Source organism: Elephantulus edwardii, unplaced genomic scaffold (assembly GCF_000299155.1).
Source record: "Elephantulus edwardii isolate Elephantulus edwardi_28Jun2011 unplaced genomic scaffold, EleEdw1.0 scaffold00329, whole genome shotgun sequence".
NCBI lineage: Eukaryota > Metazoa > Chordata > Mammalia > Macroscelidea > Macroscelididae > Elephantulus > Elephantulus edwardii.
In genome coordinates this window covers 1,374,871-1,395,214 of record NW_006400079.1, presented here as the reverse complement: position 1 = coordinate 1,395,214, position 20,344 = coordinate 1,374,871, and positions in this window count along the sequence as shown.

The window sequence follows — 20,344 nt, the reverse complement described above, 5'->3', positions numbered from 1 at the left end:
ATTAATATGAATATGTGTGTGTGTGTGTGTGTGTTCCTGAAATATCAGCTCGGCCTCACTACATTTCCTTTAACGGGAATTATTCATTACCACGACCACTGCCCTTTTCAATTTCTATATTATTCCCAGCAGCTTCTTCTCAAGGTTGCATGTTGTCTGGGCTCTTACAGCATGTATTGCCATCAATTCAGAAGTCATTCGTTGCTGACCTCCAAAGTGCTTTCAAGAGGTCGTAGATCTCACAGGAAAAGACTCTCCAGGTTTCTCCAGAGGTGGATTCAAATCACCAGAGAGGCCCTGCGTCGGGTTAGCAGCACAATTCCCTATGGACTTTGTCACCTTTGGTCCTGTAAGGAGGTTAATTTTGAAAACGCATGTTTATATTTGTTTTCAATTACTTCATTCCAACTCATAAAGATCCTAAAAGACAGAGTAGAAACTGAACTATACAACTTCCAAAGAAAGTGATTTTTCTCTAGTGACAAATTGTTGATACACACCATCAAGTTGAGGACCACTCAGAGTGGTCCTATGGAGAGCTGACTTGAACCCTGTCCTATCCTGTGCTGTCCTCGTCATTTCTGACACACTAGATGCCATTGTTGAAGTCATGTCTATCAATCTCATCGAGAGTCTTCTTCTCCTTTGCTGATTCTCCACCTTTCAAGCATGATGTCCCATTCCAAGAAATAGCCTCATCTAGCTGCATAATTTCATATGATCTGTAAATTTCAGTTCCCACAAAGCATTAATAGTGGGTAATTATTGGGTTGCTGAACAAAAGATCAGCAGTTCTAATCTATCAACAGTTCTTTGGGAGAAATACGGGCAGTCTCCACACCCAACCTCCCATTCTATGCAGATTTAAGCTCCACAATCCCAGAGAGTGTCACTGTGAATTAGAACTGCATAGAAAGAAGACTACATATTATTCTTTTTTTTTATACGGTTAGTGATTTGAACCATTTTCCTTAGCCTATCAAAAATGCACAAGGCCCTTAATCATCCCACCTCCACCCTAACTTAAGTGTAGACCCCCTCTGCTCACAAAAGATTGAGAGTTTAGTGCCCTAATTGAATCTACTGTTCTCAAATTGGTCCATTGCACTTTTTAGTAAGTAATCACCAACCTTTTTGGAGGTTTTTCCTATTCTAAGGTCTATCACACACCAGAACTATGTCCATCTACTTCCTACTACCAAAGTAGTATTATCATTTTCTCAGTCACGCAATGGATTCTGTGGGAATACTTTGCCTCCTACTTTCATTGTCGAGGTTTTACATAGGGATTTGATTCTCCTATATTGCTATGCTAATTGATACATTTGTTTTTTATGGGAGGAAATAAGAACAACGCACACTCTTCTCATTTGTACTGTTCATTTACACCAGAAATTGTAGCAAGTTAATTTAGAAAAAGGATTAAGAATAGATTGGAGTAACTTAGATGATAAAGTTTTTCCATGTGCTAATATATGTGCTTGCTAAAGCTTCATATGATCTGTACATTTCAGTTCGCGTTTCTACAAATTGAGAAAAACAATGATATTTTGTGTCAGTATTATTAAAATGCAGATAGTTTATGATCCAATTAATGTACTTAGCACAGTGAACTATGCATAACAAACGTTTGGGAAAGCTAGTTAATTTTTTTACCTACATTCAAATACCTCCATTAAAGACTTAAATTGAAGAATTGCTACTGTGGTTGTTGTTTACTGTCAGGTCAGAATCGACCCATAGCTGACCGTCCAGTGGGTTTTCAGAGGCAGTTAGTCACACAGAAGGAGATTGTCCTTCCTTCTCCCACAGAGAAGCCACATGCCTTCAGGATTGCAGCACAGCTTCTTGCTACTAGGCCACCAGAGCTCCCTAAATTTAAGATTGTTGTTGTTGTTGTTAGGTGCCATCAAGTCATAGATGACTCATAGCGACCCTATGAACGAAAGGCTTGAGCACTGTTCGTACACAGAGTTTGTGGAGGCAAGCCATTTCGGAAGTGGATGCCGCTCCTGCTTCAAGGCTTGTTTTAGTCAGGGAGCCCCATCAAACGCTCTCCACCATGGGTACCCATTACCACGTTTGGCGCATCAGTGTCACAGTGTTCAGCATCACAGCAACCACGTGTGACCTCTGTACAGCAACGCACAGACCAGTGCTATACCACCTAGAAGAATGACAGGAAAACAATTTGAACGCGACCTGTCCGCCGCAGTTTAAAATCACCCACCTTCGGCTTGGTAGCATAATTTCTGTGCACTAGGCCAGCATAGTATTCTAACAATGAGATTAAAATGAATTCTAAATGCATAGTGAAGACAGAGTTCTGAAGCTGAGGGATGACTATCACTGCTACCAATCCAATCAAGCCACTGCCCGCGAGTTCATTCTGACTCAGTGACCTTGTAAGACTGACGGAACTGCCCAAAGGATTTTCAAGGCTGTAAATCTTTATAGTCAGGAGATGGTTGGGCAAGCTCCCATTTGATTTACTGCCTCCAAAAACCAGCCAGAAGGTCATCTATGTGTCAGTTCCACAGAAGATACACCACCCTCGTCACCTCAACTAATCCTCATGGGCGCAGACCGTGAGCAAGCTTTCCCTTGAGGGGTGGCTGGTGGGTTTGAACTTGGTTAGCAAACATGCTTTAGCTGCAGCATCACCAGGATCCTTCAAGGAGCTCTAGGTACTTAAATAACAAATATGATGTCTACAGACTTGGAAAAAATTATTTTTCAATATTAACCTACGTGTAGCAATAATTCTTCATTTAAGATTGTTGTTGTTATGTGCCGTCTAGTTGCTTTCAACTCATAGCGACCCTATGTACAACAGCCCTAAACTCTGCTCTGTGCTGTGCCAATCACACTGTCTCTGACACACCTATCCCGATTACCCCAGTCACTGAATCAATCCACCTCATAGGGGCCCTTTCCCTCCTGCATTGTCCGTCCACCTTACCAAACATGATGTCCTTCTCCAAGGACCGGTCCCTCCCGACAACATGTCCAAAGTATGTTAGACGGAGCCTCAGAATCCTTGCCTCCAAGGAGCCACCCACTTTAACCCTTTCCAGTATGAATCTGTTTGTTTTCCTAGCAGTCCATGGTACTGTCAATACTCTTCTCCAGCACCACAGCTCAAAGACATCAATTCTCCTTCTATCCTTCTTGGTCATTGTCCAACACTCTGATGCACAACAAGTGATTGCAAAGGCCTGTATCAGACGCACCTTAGTCTCCAGAGAGATACCATTGCTATTCAGAACTTTGGAAAGGTCCCCAACAGCAGACTTTCCCATCACAATATGCCTTTTGATTTCCTGGCTACTTGTGCCAAGAGTGTTGACTGTGGAGTCAAGCAGACTGAAGCTGTGAACAATCTCAATCTCTTCACCATCCATCCTGATGCTGCCAATTGGCCCAGTGTACATTATCTTATACATTTTTCATTTACCCTGTGAAGACAGTAATTCATATACACTCTATTTTATAGAATTAATTTATGTTAATCTAACTCCTCCTTTTAAAATCCTCGTTGAATCTTCCATATTCTCTATCCTTCCCACTTGCCCACTAATCACTTCTATCTTAATGATTTCCAACCTTCCTTTTTTCCCCATCTCATTTTCCTTTTCCCATTTCCTCTTTGGACATTTATACATATCTTACTAGATTTATACACTAGTTATCCTTCTATATTTACAATAATGGTCTTATGGAATGAAATCAGTTCACTCAGTATAATGTTTTCTAGACTCTCCCATGTTAAATAGTTATTATTGTTGGTTGTTGTTGTTAAGTGCCATCGAGTTGTAGCTACTCATAGCGACCCTATGAATGAAAGTCCTTGGCACTTGTGTGACTTTCATCCTTTCTCCAGGTTCATAGGGTTTCCGGAGGGAAGCTATTTACAAAAAGTGGATGCCAATCCTGGTTCCAAGTTTGTTTTAATCGGGGAGCTCCAACAAACACTGTCCACCATGGGTAACCATTATCACATTTGACACATCAGTGTCATAGTGTTCAGCTTAACAGCGACCACAAGTTACCTCTGTATGGCAAGTGGACACACCAGGGCTATATGACCTAAAGGAATGTTTGAATAAAAACTGAAAAACACATGCCCAAATGCTGGCAACCTCTGGACCAGAGACCCCCAGTTCATTTGGCAAGTCCGCTCTGCTGACACCCAATTGTGGCAAAAGAAAGCCATAAGCGCCCAAGTGTTCCATCCTGGCCTCTCTTCCAGAAGCCCCTCCAGCTGACACCAAGACTCCCAAGACACATGTTCTTACCCTGAAGGGGTGGCCTGACATTTCTGTGTTTTCCCATTCTGGCTTGCCCAGATGCTGGCAACCTCTGGGCTAGACCAATTCATCTGGCAAGTCTGCTCTGCTGACACCCACTTGTGGCAAAAAGAAAGCTACTACATTTTTATTTTCAGATTTTGCTTATATGAGTTTATTTTTCCTTTCCAAATAAACCTGACAACTGCCATCTTATATCTCTTTGAAAAACAATTTTGGTGTGTGTATAGGGATTGTGTTAAATATGTAGATTGTTTTTGGCAGGATTGTAATTTTTACTATATCACATCTTCCTACCAATTCCTATCCAAAAAATATTATTTTCCATTTAGTTAAATTTCTTGTTTATTTTTTTCAAAATACAATTTTATTTTAGTTGTTGAGAGTGTTGTGCTAAAAATACCTACCACTAGTGTGATGATGTCTATTTCTTAATTCAGTTTTGTTAATCTTTGCTTTATGTATTTTACAGATCTATCATTTGGGGCCTAGATATTGACCAAAGTTATGTCTTCCTCATGTGTTATTCCTTTAATCATTACATAGTACCCTTCCTTATCTCTTTTGGTGGTTTTCAGTCTGAAATCCAGAGATTAGTATTTTCACTCCTGCTTTTCTTTTTCCCCAGCCTTTGATTTTGAGTCTATCTTTTCCCCCATTCCTTAGATATGTCTCTTGTAGGCAACATATTGATGGACTTTGTGTTTTGGTCTATTCTGTTACTCTTTTTCTCTTAATTGGTACAGTTAGTCCAATTACATTAAGTGTGTTTGTTGACAAGCCAAGATTTGTCTTTGCCATTTTGCTGTGTTTCTTTTTCTGTTGTTTCTGGTTACCCGGATCCATTCACTTTGCTTTAGTGTCTTGTGAGAAGAACTTTCTTATGATTTCTTGCAGAGCTAGTCTTGTTTTTCACAAATACCTTAACTTTCTCTTTTTCTGTGAATAAATTTCATATTTGATAGCAGCTTTCCTGGTTATAGGCAATCATTTTCTTCCAACTTTCTGTATGTGCCATTTCATTGTCTTCTTGTTGGCATAGTTTGTGCTGAGAAATCAGAAATTAAAATACTTGTTTCTCCTTTCTAGGTGACTCTTTGTTTTTTTCATGCTGCTTTTCATAGTTTATCCTTATCTTTTATTTTGAATAATTTGGCTGTGATATGTCTTAATGTTTTCCTTTTGAAGTTTAGCCTATTTGGTATTCAATGAGCTTCATGATTTCTTTGTTCTTCATAATACCCAGGAAGTTTTTTCTAGTACCTCCTCCACAATTTTCTCAGTTATGTCACTATCCCTCTTGTCTTCTGGAATTCCAGTCATACATATGTTGTTCCTTTTGATTTCATCCCACATCACTTGATGTTTTCTTTAAATCTTATTTCTAATTTTTTACCTAGTGTGTGCCCTATCTTCTTCTAAGTGGTATAGCACTGGTCTGTGAATTGCTGTACAGAGGTAACTCATGGTTACCGTGACACTGATGTTCCAACTGTGATAATGGTTACCCATGATGGACAGTGTTTGCTGGAGCTCCCCGATTAAAACAAGCTTGGGATCAGGAGTGACTTCCACTTCCAAAATGACTTGCTTCTGGAAACTCTATGAACATGGGGAAATGACCAAAGTTATAAAAGTGTTCAGGTCTTTTGTTCACAGGGTTGCTATGAGTCGTCTATGACTCAACAGCACAAAACAACAAGCACTTAACAACATGTACCCAATCTACATATCTTTTCAACCTATTTGTGAAACAGATTATTTGGGAGGTTGGGTTTAATGAGGAGAAATGTGGCATCAGTATTGGGGGTAGACTCATAAATAATCTGCTTTATGTAGATGACACAATCCTACTTGCTGAAACTGAAGAGGACCTGAAACACTTGCTGCAGAAGGTCAAGGACTGCAGCCTTCAATATGGATTGAAGCTCAACATCAAGAAAACAAAGATTCTCACCACTTGGCCAATTGGGATCATTATAATAGATGGTGAAGAGATTGAGATTTTTAACAGCTTTAGTTTGCTTGGTTCCACAATCAACACTCTTGGTACCAGCAGCCAGGAAATCAAAAGATGGATTGTTTTGGGAAAGTCATCTATCAGGGACCTTTCCAGAGTACTTAAGGGCAACAGTGTTAGTTTGGAGACTAAGGTGCACCTGGTCCAGGCCACTGTCTTTGGAATTGCTTGCTATGAGTCAGAGAGCTGGATGATGACTAGGGACGATAGAAAGAGAATGCCTTTAAGACGTGGTGCTAGAGAAAAATGTTGAATATACCATGGACTTCCAGGAGAACAAATAGGTTCATTCTAGAGGCGGTGAAGCTGCCCTTTGTAGGTAAGGCTTCTGAAGCTTCGTCCAACATCCTTTGGGAATATTTCAAAGGAGGACCAGTCCTTGGAGAGGGATATCATGCTTGGAAGGGTAGAGGGACGGAGTAAGTGAGGGAGATTTTTGACGAGATAGACTGATACAATAACTGGGTTAATGAGAGTATGTGTCAAAGACAGTAAAGTTGGCACAGGATAGAACACGTTCCAAGGCTGTTGTGCATAGGGTCTCTATGAGTCTCAGGTGGCTTGAAAGCACATAATACCAATAAAGGGAGAATTACAAACTTAGCTATGTCTATATTGACAACACGTAAGAATGACAGAAGAATTTATGCCGTTGAGTTTTAGTGTTGGGGAAGCGTACCAAATATCTCATGGATTGCCAAAAGAACAAATATGTCTTGGGGAAAGTGCCATCAGATTGCTTCTTTGAAGTAAGGATGTCAAAGCTTCATCTCATGTGCTTTGGGCATGTTGCTAGGAGAGGCTATTCCATGGAAAAGGCCATCAAGCTTGAAAGGTGGAAAGTCAGCATAAGACAGAAAGACCCTCAATGAGATGGATTGACACAGTGCGTGCAGCAATGAGCTCTAATATGTCAGAGATTTAATATATATCTCACAGAATAGTACAGAGTACAGAGTTCAATTTGTTGATCCTAGGACCACAATGAGTCATACTTGACTCGATGTCACCTAATAACAATGTCTATGATCATCCATATTCCTCCATTAATTTAGATTTTTGTTCGTGTGTTTGTTTCTTATAGAAATGTTTCCAATTTTCTTTACATAGGAATTTGCATCTCTTTTTATCTTTTTTCCTTAGTATTTCGTCTTGCGGTTGTCTTCTGGAATTTGTATCGTGTCCCTTGTCCCCTTTTTTCCTGGTTATATAGAGAAATCTAATATTTGTATCTCAATCTTGTATCCTGACACTTTGCCGATTAGCCACAATTGGCCCAACAGTTTCTTGTTGAGCCTTTGCATATAGAGATAAGCTTGCTTCTTCTTTGACAATTTGGATGTCTCTAATTTCCTTCTCTTGCCTTGTTGCTCAAGGTAAGACTTTTAACACAATCTTCAGTAGGAGCAGTGGGAGCAAGTTTGTTGTCTCGTCCTTGTTCACATAATATTAATGTCTTTTCTCTTCCCATCGAGGGTGACGGTAGCTAATAGTTTTGTATACATGCTTTTACATTCCCCTCTATTACTTTTTGTTTAGCATATTAATTAAGAAAGGTGTTGAATTTTGTCAAATGCCATTTCTGCATCAATTGCAATGAACTCTCCATCAGCGAGAATGGTTAACCAAAGACTTCTACTAATATTGTGGTGTTGTCTATTTCTTTCTTCAAATCGACTTCTAAAGACCTTTAATTGTCTTTTGTATTTTACAGCTCTATCACTCTGTGCTTATATATTAGTTAAGGTTATGCTCTTGTTCTATTAATCCTTTGTTGTTATGCGCCTTTGAGTTGAGTACAACTCATAGCAACTCTATAAATAAAAGTTGTGAACTCTTTTCTATCCCATACCATCCTCCCACTTGCTGATATAAAAGATCCCATTGCATGAGTGAGGGTCGTCTTCTCCTGAGCCAACCCTCTAACCTTCTCAGAATCATGTCTTTCTCCAAGGAATAGCCCCTCTGAGAAACACACCCAAAATATGTGAGGCAAAGCCTCTTCATTCTTGCCTCAAAAGAGCACTCTGGTTGCACCCTTTGCAAAATATATCCATTTGTTCTCCTGGCCATCCATGAAATGTTCCCTGCTCTTCTCCAACATCACAAGTCAAAGGTGTCAATTCTTCTTGTCATCCTTATTTATTGTCCAGCTCTCAGATGCATGACAAGTAATCAGAAAGACCTTGGCCTGAATCAGACACACCTTAGTCCTCAAACAGCAGATTTCTCTGGTACAATGTGTGTCCTTATTTCCTTACTTCTGGTACCAAGTGGTGACCTGTGGATCAAAGCAAGATAAAGCCACTGGTAGTTTTCATCTCCTCTCCATCCACCATGATGCTGCCTATCGATTGATCCAGTGGTGAGAATCTTTGTTTTCTTGACATTGAATGCAAATCCATGTCGAAGGCTACATTCCTTGATCTTCAGCAACAAATGCTTCAAGTCCTCCTCACTTTCAGCAAGCAAAGTTGTGTCATCTGCATAATGCAAGCTATTGATGAGTCTTCTAATCCTAATGTCGCATTCCTCTTTAAAGAGTACAGCTTCTCGAGTAATTTGCTCAGCATATGGGTTGAACAGGTATGGAGAAAGAATATAAGCCTGACACAGTCCCTTCTCAATGTTAAACCATGCCATTTCCCCCTTCTCTGAACACACAACAGCCTCTTGGCTCAGGTACAGGTTTTGCATGAGCACAATTAAGTGCTCCAGGATTTCCGTTCTCCCAATGTCAGACAAAATTTGTTATGACCCACAGAGTCAAATGCCTTTACATAGTCAATAAAGCCCACATAGACTTTCTTGTGGTATTCCTTACTTTCAGCCAGGATCCGTGTTATCAGCAATGATATCCCTGGTGTTACGGCTTCTTCTAAATCCTGCTTGAACTTCTGACAACTCTTCATGCACTTTCTAGGTGTTTTTGAGTGGTCATCAGCAGTATTTCCCTTGTATGTGATATTAATGATATTGTTCGATAGTTTCCACATTCGGTTGGATCACCTTTCTTGGAAATGGGAACTAATAGGAACTTCTTCCAATCTGTTCGCCAGACAGCTGTCCACCAAATTTCCTGGCATAGTCTGGTGAGCACATCCAAGACTGCATCTGTTAATTGAAACAAGTCAATTGGTGACACATCGATTCCTGGGACCTTAATTTTTACCAGTGTTTTCAAAGCAGTTTCAATTTCTTCCTTCATTACCACTGGCTCCTGCTCATATGGTACTTCCAGAAATTTTTCAGGGTCAGTCAGTTTTTTGGGTACAGTGACTCTATATTCCCTCCATCTTCTTTTGATGCTTCCTTCCCGCTTTGTTCAATATATTACCCTGAGCATTGTTCATTACTGTGACTCGAGGGTTAAATTTGTTTTCCAATTCTCCCAGCTTGAGAAATGAAAAATGAGCTATTTCCTTTTTATTCTCCAGTTTGAGCTCTTTGCACATTACATTACATGTTGCTTTGTCTTCTTAGGCTGTCCATTGAAATCTTCTGTTCAGCATGTTTTCCCTTTGTTTCAGCTTCTCAACACTATAGTGGATTCAGAGTCTCTTCTGACATCCATTTTGTGTATTTCTCCTTTATATTAGTAATGGCCTTTTGCTCTCTTTATGAATGATATCCTTGATATCATCAACTCACAACTCATCTAGTCTTCAATCATTGGTGTTTAATGCTTCAAGCCTATTTTTAAGATGATTTTGAAATTCGGATGGAATAGATTCAAGATCATATTTTGGTTCTCATGGACTTGTTTCTGTTTTCTTTGGCCTCAGTTTGAACTTGCACATGAGTAATTGATAGTCTGAACCACAGTCTGCCTCTGGCCTAATTTTGACTGCAGATGTTGAGTTTCTCCAACAATTCCTTCCACAAACATAGTGAGGTTCATGTGTAAAGTCACTGTTTGCATTTGATTTTTGTGGGGTTTTTAAAAAGTATTTGCAACAAATAAATGAAAATACAAAATGTATCATTCTATTTCCAGCCTTATTTCTATTACCGATTCCATATTTTCTGACTACTATTCCTCTTTTGCATTCCAGTCACAAATTATCATTAATGATTCTTGATTTCATATCTGTCAATTTCAGACTGCAACATCTGGTAAAAAATTTCAGTTCTTACTCTTGGTCTGTAGATGTGGGGACATATATTTGAATAACTGTCATATTAACAGGTCTTCTTTGTATGTGTATGGATAATATCCTACCACTCACAATATTGTATTCCAGGATAGAACTTGAAATTGACTTTTTGACTATCAATGCAACACGCTTCTTCTATTTTTTTAATTCCCAACATAGTATGCTACGTGATTATCTGATTCAAAGTGGCAAAAACTAGTCCATTTTATCTCACTAATATCCAGAATTTTAATGTTCACAAGTTCCATTTCATTTTTCACATTTCTAATTTTCCAACATTCAAGCTACATGCATTCCATGTTCCAATTTTTAAAGAGGTTTGCCATTATCTTTCCTCATTTTAACTGACTTCCAATCTCGGCTTTCTCATTAATACCACAGCTAGCAGTATTCCTTTACTACTGTAGGGTTTTCAAAGCCTATTACTTAAGAAACAAATCCTGCTTCCTATTATGCCTTAATCTGACAGCTATACTAAAACCTTTCCACCACGGATAACCCTTGTGGCACTTGACATGCCAGTGGCATAGCTTTCAGTATCACGGTAACTCACGTTACCTCAGTATAGCAAATTGACAGACAAGTAGTGTACCAGTATACTGGCTAGTGATGAGAATCTAAGTCTCTTTGAACTGATTTGAATCTATATACAATGGTTTGTTGTTGTTGTTGTATACCTTCTAGGTGGAGCTCCTCCATAGTTGACCCTCCAGGTTGTGTACAGAGGCAATACATTGCATGGGAGGAGATTATCCCTCTTTTTCTTATGGAGAAGTTGGTGGATTTGTACTGTATGTCTTTGGGTTGCCAGTGCAACTCCTTACCACTCAACCACCAAAGCTTCCTACACACAATGGTTTTATGGTCACAATTTCAGCAATGGAGACTCCGTTATGAGTCGGTTCCACCTTGTTGTAAACGATAACTTATAAGTTATAGACTCAAAGCATTGCTGACCTCTATTGAGTCTCTGAGACTTTAAATCGTAGAGGAAGAGATTGCTTGTCTTTTTTCTGTGAGGCACATTCCATTAATCTGCTGGTGAAGAGTTCAGAGTCAAGGCCTTTGGTTTAGAAACACAACAGTTACAAACCTCATCACCTGAGCTCCCTTTGAATTATATGCTGTGTAGTCAGAATGGAGTCTTAGCTAACTCACCAGCAGATTTTCAGAGGCTATAAATTGTATGACAGGAGACTGCTCATCTTTCTCCTTACAGAGAAGTTAGTGGATTCAAACCACCTACCTCTGGGTTGGCAGTAGAACTCATTAACATTAGGCTGATTGATCTTCACTCCAACTGACTTTTAGGTCTAGACTCCTTGCCATACCTCATATAGCTTATGTGCAACAGATAGCTTTAGGATTCTAAAAAGTTACAATGAAAGAGCTCATCGGCGTAACAGATATGCAAGAGTATGTATAAATGATACTGATAAACTTTGGGGAAATTATCAAAAGAAAGAGAAATTAAGCAGTCTGCATTACTTTAACAAACAGAAGAAATTTCCCAGTGGATATAGAATCTAGGTGATGTTCAAATCTAAGTAAAAATAGAATTTATTTGTATTTGTATTTGTATTTGTCCACAAATTGGATAGACTGTGTTGGAAAGTAATATGTATTTCATTACTGGTTATTTATGACACTCTTTGGGTTGCTATAAAGAAAGTAGGTTTCTTATATGACCCTGGATGATCTTTGATTCTCTTTCTTGCAAAGAATCCATAACTTCACGCATTGCTCCAAACATAAGAATGAAGTCCTAGATACAATCTTCAGGGAACTGAGATTAATTTGGATAGTCATCACCAAGGGGATAGGATTAAAGTTATTCTTCTCTTAGGGTAAAGTTTCCATTGCTCTTTTATTCAGATTTGATGACATTCGTAATTATAGATAAGACTAACACTTATTGAGTCTTACATCATATATATCAAATCACTCCATCTTCTGATTGAAAATGTATCACTTACACTATTTTGCTACCTTAATTTACAATGAGAAAAAAAAATCACAATGTGAATACCAATTCTCATTGAGGGTAAATATACTTCCAATGAGCATAGAGTCAGATATGTTAGAGAAAATTTAGAATAAACAATGCAATTCCAGGGTTATTCTTCACAGATCAATGAAGAGAATGATAAAAATAACAGAAATAATTATCCTGTGTTTACAATAATGTCTGTATGCAGTGTTTGTCCTTATGAGCCTGACCTTGTTCATTCAGCATACTGAACTAGAGTCTCTCCCAAGTCACGCAGTACTTTCTTCAATTGTTGCTTCTGAGCACTGCTTAGTAACTAGTAAAACATACAATGGAATGCAAGTGGGAAGGGATGGGAGGGGAGGAATGAGGATGGGTAAGGGTGAAACCATAGGCTTGCACAATTTGGTGAGTGGAGGGAGAGGGTGAAGGAATTTGGAAAGTTCTGAATGAAAAGACAGAGTAATAATGGGTAAAGTCCAACGGTGATTAATTTTATAAAACATAATGAGTGGGAATGATTGTATGAGACACAATGTATATAATAATTCAATAACTAAAACACTAGTGACTGAGAGTCATCCCAGCTTTCTTTAAAGAAAGAGATGGCACACTGCTCCATAAATATTAAAAGCCCACTACTTTCACGGTGTTTTCAATTCATTGTGATACAACAATTCAGAGTAGATGTGCCTCATAAAGTTTTCAAGGTTGCAATATTTAAGGATCAGTCTACCACATCTGTTTTGCATATAATGGCCAGTTAGAAGTGGGGGGTGGTGGTTACTGTGTTCTGTCACATTGGAACTGACCTATGGCTTCTCCTTCAGTGGGTTTTGAGAGGCAGTAAATCACATCTTTCACCCTGGTTGAAAGCTGGTTGATTTGAATCCCATATGAATTGGGTTTGCAGCATAGCTTCCTACCACCAAGCCCGCAGAGCTCCCTAAGAAGTAGATTAGAAGTCCTATTACGGCAACCTTCTGTCCTTCTTGGTCATTGTCTAGCTCTCTGATGCATAACAAGTGATTGCAAAGACCATGGCCTGTATCAGATGCACCTTAGTCTCCAAAGAGACACTATTGCTCTTCAGTACTTTGGAGAGGCCCTTAACAGCAGACTTCTCCATTGCAAAGGAGATTTGATGTCTTTGAGCTGTGGTGCTGGAGAAGAGTATTGAGAGTACCATGGACTGTTAGGAAAACAAACAGATACATCCTGGAAAGGGTTAAACCGGGTGGCTCTTTGGAGGCAAGGATTCTGAAGCTCTGTCTAACATACTTTGGACATGTTGTAAGGAGAGACCGATCCTTGGAGAAGGACATCATGCTGGGGAGGGTGAAGGGACAGCGCAGGAGGGGGAGGCCCTCTATGAGGTGGATTGATCTGGTGACTGGGGTAATCAGGATGGGAGTGTCAGAGGCAGTGTGATTGGCACAAGACAGAGCAGAGTTTAGGGCTTTTGTGCATAGGGTTGCTATGAGTCGCAAGCGACTCGATGGCACATAACAGCAACAACAACATTAAGGCAACCACTTTAGAGTAAGACAAACTCACAGGGGATGGGTTAACACAATGATTTCAATAATGGCTTTAAGCATAATAGTAAATTTGAGGATGGACCAAGATCAAGCAATATTTCCTTCTATTGCACATGGATAGAGTCACTACGAGCTGGAGTTAATTTGATGAAATTTAACAAGAACTATTTATTGAACTGTGAGAAATTCAATATATTTGCATTTTATTAAAAAAAAAAAAACAGCAACACCAATGTTGTCGTTGTTGTTAAGTGCTGTCGAGTCTCAGGCGACTCATAGCAACCCTGTGAGCAAAGGCCTGGACACCTCTTAACTTTTGCCCTTTCTCCAGGTTCCTAGGGTTTCCAGAGACAAGCTATCGTGAAAGTGGATGTCACTCCTGCTTCCAAGCTTGTTTAATAGGGGAGCTTCGCCAAACACTGTCCACCATGGGTAACAGTATTCGGCTTCACAGCAACCACGAATTACCTCTGTACAGCAAGTGGACATACCAGGGTTACTCAACCTAGAAGAATGTTTCACCAAAAAACAATTAAAGACTGTTAGGATTTGAAGCTAGGGCCGGGAGCAGGTTATGAAGGCTCGACCCCACCCTTAATTACCCTTACTCTAGGGGTCAGGACTGCCCACCCACCTTTGAAGGCCAAAAAAGACAGTAACACACAAAGCAAAAGGCCCCAGAAACTTCCCTTGCCTGACTGCCACCAAGAGGAGCTGCCATGGAGATGTCAGCCAAAAAACCATTTCTGTTTTTAATATTGTCTCATACAATTGACTCCTTCTGGGACCATCACTGGCAAGTCCTTCAAGAAAATCATTCATTTGAGCAGTGATTCTGACTTAGTCCCATTGATACCACCACGCTTTCTTCTCCTTTTAAACGATCTTGTACCAAATACTGTGAAGCATCACCTTCCACATGTAGATGATGTTTAATTTAGGAGAGTTCAAAACTATCTAAAGGGAAAGCAAAGGTACCATGATATTTTGGACACCAGTTAACCTTTCATTTCAGTTTCTCAATGGCACAGAATTGTTAACAGGCAACATGATAACATTAAACAATTTGTTACATACACACAAACAGCTGTGACTGAAAAAGTCTTTTGTACTACTATGGCTGTTGTTAATATTTTTGTTTCTGTCAACTGCCATCGAGTCATTATGGACTCATAGGGACCCTACGAATGAAAGACTTGAATACTAGTATAACCTTCATTGTTTCTCCAAGCTCATAGAGTTTTCGGAGGCAAGCTCTTTCAGAAGTGGATGCCACATCTGTTTCCAAACTTGTTTTAATCGAGGAGCTCCACCAAATGCTGTCCACCATGGGTAACTGTTATTGCCTTTGGCACATCAGTGTCACAGTGTTTAGCATCACAGCAACCATGAGATTACTTCTGTACAGCAAATGGACAGGTCAGTGCTATACCACTTAGAGGAATGTTTGACCAAAACCAATTTAAACCAGGCCTGAGGGCCACAGATTAAAATCACACACCTTTGACTTGGTAACACAACTTTCTATTCACAAGGCCCACAGAGCCCTCTCTAGGCTGGTGGTGTTGTCGTTAAATGCCCTATTTTTCCTCTTTCTCTTTCTCATATCTCCTTAGAGCTGTCTTTAATATCTAGTTTTTAGTCAGGCTTTTAAGCTTTTACTGAACAAAAGTTGTGTCTTATAAAATACAGCAAAATAAAATAGATACCCCCCCTCCCCCATTTTTCTATAGTGTTCATTTCAGAGGTCAAGGTGCTGATGTGAGCTCAATCGAGACTCTGATTACCAAGGGCAACCATTAGTACTGTCAGTCATTCTAAATGTGTTAATAAAAAGAAGCACACACAAGACTTTCTGCATTGGATTTAACATTTGTTTTATACCAAAAATTGCCCTGGATAATAATATCATATTGGAAAATCCGGTCTCTCTAATTTTCTTTGCTACATTAACCTTTCAGTATCATGACTAATGGTTTTCCCATGACCCTGAATTTCCTGGAATTGTTTTCCCAGAACAACCGAACAAGTTGTTTGTGTATATATCACAGAATCTTGATAACCTAAATAAATACCCTCAATTGACGTGCTCCGAGATTATGAATGACATTGATAAAATTAGATATAAAAATGTGGACATAAAGGTACTTCTCTACCATCTGTGCCACTAGATGGAATGATGACACGGGCCACGCTATTCAAAGTCAAATGCAAATGAAATTTGAATTATATGACTTTATAACAACAAATTTTCTTTCCTCAAAATGCCTTAATTCAAACTTAAAATTAATTTGCATTCTTTATAAACAGACTGGAGAAAGAAGCAGCACATAAGTAAGATGCTGCTGTTACTAAGAGCCAATGAGGCCACTCTAACTCATGACGAGCTCTGTCTGTATGCATGGTAGAATTATGCAGTTTACAAAGCTTTAACTTTAGTAAATTGCATTTCAGTAACTCATTGTGGAAAATTTACAATCTCCAGCTAATTATTCAAAGACGTGTCTTGTTCAAAAAGCTGAATTTCTGCAAGTAGTTTATGTTCTCTGGAAGAATGATTGCTGTAGTAGGTCTCCACGGATGATGGCGCCTTGACTCAAGGAAAGCAATGAATACGTAAAAAGTGTAACTGTCCTATTCTGTATATTGCTCCTATTAACTGGTGTGTTGGAGTTCTGAGAGGTAACTGATATGTCAGAAATCCATGTCAAAGGCAGAGTTGGAAGTGAGTTGAACTCATGCTGTTTCACCATTTCCCACGTGGATAATTAAGACGCACACTTATTTTTATAGTGTTGCAAGTTCCTATCTAGTAAATTCTGCCTTGTGGTGATGCCCGGTGTGTCTGAATAGATTGAGGTCCACAGAATTTTCAAGGCTGTAATTTTTCAGAAGCAGATCACTAGAATTTTCTTTTTAAATGACCTCTTGAAGATTCAAATGGTCAACTTTTTTGGTTAGTATCTGAACCCTCAGCTATTTGCATCATCTAGGAAATGTTACAATAATCATTCAATTCTAGAAACATTGCCACTAACAGTCAATGTGTTGGCTTAAAATAGGGACGTGGGAATTGTATACTAATGAAGGAATTTTTTTTTCTTTCTTCTCTCTTCGGAGGGGGAAGCGAGCTGGTGGGGAGGGGTGGGAAGGGAGAAAATTGCGGCAATGAATGAACGGAAATCCAAAACCTCTGTAAAAAATAAAAATTATAAAAAAAAATAGGAAGTATTTATCTAAAACTTTCTAAAATAATCTAAGCATAAACTAATTTTTAAGGCTTCGTGCTATAACCTGTGCTTTTTTCACTTCTTTTATTTGCTTGGCAAACTGTTGGCTTGTTGTATAGTTTTTTGTGTGTGGTTTGTTTTTTTGGGTTTAATTTTTATTTTTGTTTTCTACTAGTTTATTTACAAAATTTGAATACATTGTTTTCAAGAACAAATTCTTTCCATTTCTCTCACCCACCCCACCCATCAAATAATACAACCCCATGATTAGCTCACAATTCCCCAACCCCCACACATATCCTCATTCCTCTGCTTCCAACTTCTGCTACCCCTCTTGGATCCTTATACTCATTCTATAATAATGATTTTATATAATATTTATCCTTGTGAGACTGTGAATTCACTCAGTGTAATGCTCTCCAGTTCATCCCAAGTTAGGTAGTAATTTACAAAATCATTGCTCCTGCATGTTGTGTAGTATTCCATTGTGTGAATGTACCATAATTTCTCAGTCCATTCATTTGTGGTTGGATATTCAGGCTGTTTCCATGTTCTTGCAATGGTGAATAATGCTGCTATGAACACTGGTGTACAAATCTCGGTTTGTGCCTCAGTTCTCATATTCTCATGGTATTTTCCAAGTAGTGGAATACCTGGGTCATATGAAATTTCTATGTTCAGCTTTTTGAAGAAGTGCCAAACTGCCTTCCAGAATGGTTGTACCATTTTACAAGCTTACCGACAAAGTGTAAGAGTTTCTTTCCTGCTACATCCTTTCCAGTATTTTTTGCTTGCTGCACTGTTAAACTTTGCCATTGTTACTGCAAAGAGATGGTACCTCATTGTGGTTTTGATTTTCATCTCTCTCATTGTCAGTGCTTTGGAGCATTTCTTCATGTGTTTGTCATTCAGATATCATCTTCTGTGAATATTCTTTCCATGTCTTTTGCCCATTTTATAATTGAGTTATTGGCCTTTTTCTTGTGGAGGCGCAGGAGTATTCTGTAAACTTTTCTTATAAGACTCTTGTCTGAGATGGAATTACCAAATGTTTGCTCCCAGTCTGTAGGTAAAGCCCAAAACCATAATGTTCATAAAAGACAAAGTGGGATCAAACTTAGAAGCGCTAGTTCAAGGTATAAAAAGACTGACAAATACAAACAGAAATGCATAATCTGAAGAGGATAAAATTGATGCATGGGACCTTCTAAAGATTAAATCCTTGTGTGCATCAAAATATTTTTCCAACAGGGTGAAAAGAAAACCTACAGACTGCTTGGTAAACTTTTATTTAAATTCAGATATCATGATTTCTGAACTTTAAGGCAGGCTTATGTCTAGAAAGGATTAATAGCTATCTCTGTCAGTCTCTCAGATATTGAAATTTCAAGGATCTTATCAGAGTTTACACATGACTAGTGATGATACCAGCTGAGGTAATCAATATCAAGTTCTCTGCAACACAGCAGTAATAGTATAGCTTTAGTTCTAACCTAGATCCAAGCCCAAGCTTAGACAGTTGTTTCAGCTCTAGTCGCAGCCTCAGTTTAGCCCCATTAGCCAGTCCAGACTTGCTTTAATGTAAGTGGGGCTTCCCTTTCAGTGCTAGACTTAGTCTCAGTCATGTCCTAGTCATAGCCACAGTCCCTGCCCTATCTTGACTCCTAAACCCATTTAAAATGTGACCACAAAGCAAAGCCTAGACACAGGCTGAGTCTCAGGTCTAAACTCCCTCCAGTCTCAACTTTAGCTTCAGATCCAGCTTGAGATCAGGTTACACCACCACCTCCAAGCCCAGACCACTAACTGCTGGGCTCTATTCACTTGCTTTGCCTTATGGCCTCTGGAATTAGATCTATGCTAAAAGCATTGTACTTATTTTTTCAGAATAAATGAAATGATGTGCAGTAAAAGTGTATCGTTAAATCATGTACTACTAGTTTTTAATATAATGAAAATAAGAAAAATTGATACGTTCCAGTAAATTGGCAAAATCTTTTGGTTCTCTGTATTCGTCTCTGCATTTTTAAAACTTGATCATTGAACTTTCTTTATATGTGTTTTAATATTTTCAATTAATTTGCTATCAGGTTGACTTTTCATAGAGTAACTGTGAGTCCTCCTTGACTTGATGGCACCTAACAACAGCATTTATAGAATCCTGAAGTGGTGGATGTTTTTGTGAACCCAGTGAGTGAGTATGGTGTTTATCTTACTTTCATGGGACTAATTGTGTTTAAGTTGTTGTTGATTACCATTGAGTTGGAACCAACCCACAGTTGACCCTCCAGTTATTTTTCAGAGGCTGTTAATCTCACAGGAGATTACCCATGCTTTTCCTGTGGAGTTGCTGGTGATTTCAAACCATGTGCCTTTGGGCTTGCTGTGTGCAGGGTTTTGTTTTTTTAATTCCAAACTATTCTGAAGTCAATAGAGGAGTAAAGAGAGGCTGAGAGACCTATTCTGAGGCCCATGGAAGCATCTGAGGTTCAGTCCTTTTGACTGAGAAAATTACCCTTACACCATCATGCATTTTTCCTCTGGGGACTATTCATCTTGAAGTTTGGCAGTCTTTGTTGTTTAGAAAGTTTCTCTTTAAGTATGTTTTTTGTTCCTTCATGACTCTGACTCTTGCACTACTTAAGTCTTGGCTTTCAATATTTTCAAATCTTGCTTTTGCAACAACATTTTTTTTTAAACTATGCATCTGTAGAAACTAAAGCTCATTTTGCTTTTCATTTTCCTCCTCCCTTTGAAAACAATTCCTGCCCTGATGTCATGACTGGAGGCAATAGGACTTTTTGAGAAAGAGACAAGTTACTTTAAATGCTATCCTTCAACTTATTCTATAACATTTAACTCTTCTGTCTCTTTGCTGTTGTGTTGGGACCTCCTCGTAACTCACCCGTCCATGGCTTTTCAGAGGTTATAAATCAGACAGAAGAGGGTTGTTCTTCTTTCTCCTACAGAGTTGCTGACGGATCTGTACCATTGTAGGAAAGTCACCTTTCAGTTAAGCTCTAGTAATTGGCTCCTATTATTTGGGGACTCCTGTTGAAAATCAATTTCTCCAAAATATTTCTATGACTAACCAAG